The 1430-nt window shown below is 31.6% G+C and overlaps 1 pseudogene; it reads right to left on the bottom strand.

Moving 5' to 3' along the window:
* The window catches only part of LOC102585077 (short-chain dehydrogenase reductase 3b-like), a 33526-nt pseudogene that overhangs the window by 30367 nt on the left and 1729 nt on the right, over window positions 1–1430 (bottom strand).

Here is a 1430-nt window from a genome sequence, read left to right on the forward strand (position 1 = left end):
GGTCAATATTTTTGTGAACGTGCTCAGATGAGAATTCCGTCAGCGTAATTAACTCCAAATGTCATTTTTTATCTAATAGGATGGTTGATTCGGGTTTTGAAGCTTTCATTTTTAGTGTGTGCCGTTAGGTGTTTTAACTTATAAATTTTGGCCAAAATTTAACTTCGGTCAATATATTTGATAAACGTGCTCAGATGAGAATTTCGTCAGTGCAGTTAGATGCGGAAGGTCATTTTTGATGTAATAAGATAGAGGGTTCGGGTTTTGAGGCTTCCATTTTTAGTTTGTGCCGTTAGGTATTTTAACTTTTAACTTTTGGCCAAAATTTGACTTTGCTTTACATTTTTTGTAAACGTGCTCTAATGAGAATTTCGTCAGCGCGATTAGCTTTGGAAGGTCTTATAGGATGGTTGGTTTGGATTTTGATGTTTTCATATTCAGTTTGTACCGTTAGGCGTTTTAACTTTTAACTTTTGGCCAAAATTTGACTTTGCTTTACATTTTTTGTAAACGTGCTCTGATGAGAATTTCTTTAGCGCGATTAGCTTTGGAAGGTCATTTTTATATCTAATAGGATGGTTGGTTCAGGTTTTGAAGCATCCATTTTTAGTCTGTGTTGTTAGACATTTTAGCTTTATTTTGGCCAAAATTTAGATTTGGTCAATATTTTTGGTAAACGTGCTCAAATTAAATTTTTTGATATAATGATATGTGTCATATTGAGATTAATTTAACTTGTTATCATAGATTTTGCATTGTTTCATTCAAATATGATTTATAAAATTGATATTAATATTTTTGGATTTATATTCGTGCTCTTAGATTTTTAAATGCAATAAATTAATAAATATTTTACTATTGGATAATCATTCAGTTAATAATATTTTGAACATATTGTCAATCAATTACTAACCTAACATTGAACTTGAATGATATATTACCAACAAACTAACAATCAATTAGTAAATTTATTGGAAAAAATAAATAATCATACTAACGTATTTAAAATTTATTACCAACAAGGGTTGTGATGGAGTGGTAAGTACTCCTTCATCCTTAAACAAGAGGTCTCAGGTTCGATTCACATTGGTTACGGAGTCGCCTTGAATGATATATTACCAACAAACTAACAATCAATTAGTAAATTTATTGAAAAAATAAATAATCATACTAACGTATTTAAAATTTATTACCAACAAGGGTTGTGGCGGAGTGGTAAGTACTCCTTCATCCTTAACTAAGAGGTCTCAGGTTCGATTCCCCTTGGGTATGGAGTCGTCTTTGTTAGGGAGCGCTTTACTCCCCAAGGTAGAACTTCCTGGTGTGAATCCGAATTTAGTCAGGCTCCAATGTGGGTACCGGACACTAGATGGGAAACTAAAAAAAAAAGTATTTAAAATTTATTGGTAAATTACCAACATAAATTTTCG

This window comes from Solanum tuberosum, unplaced genomic scaffold (assembly GCF_000226075.1).
Source record: "Solanum tuberosum cultivar DM 1-3 516 R44 unplaced genomic scaffold, SolTub_3.0 scf00219, whole genome shotgun sequence".
Lineage (NCBI taxonomy): Eukaryota > Viridiplantae > Streptophyta > Magnoliopsida > Solanales > Solanaceae > Solanum > Solanum tuberosum.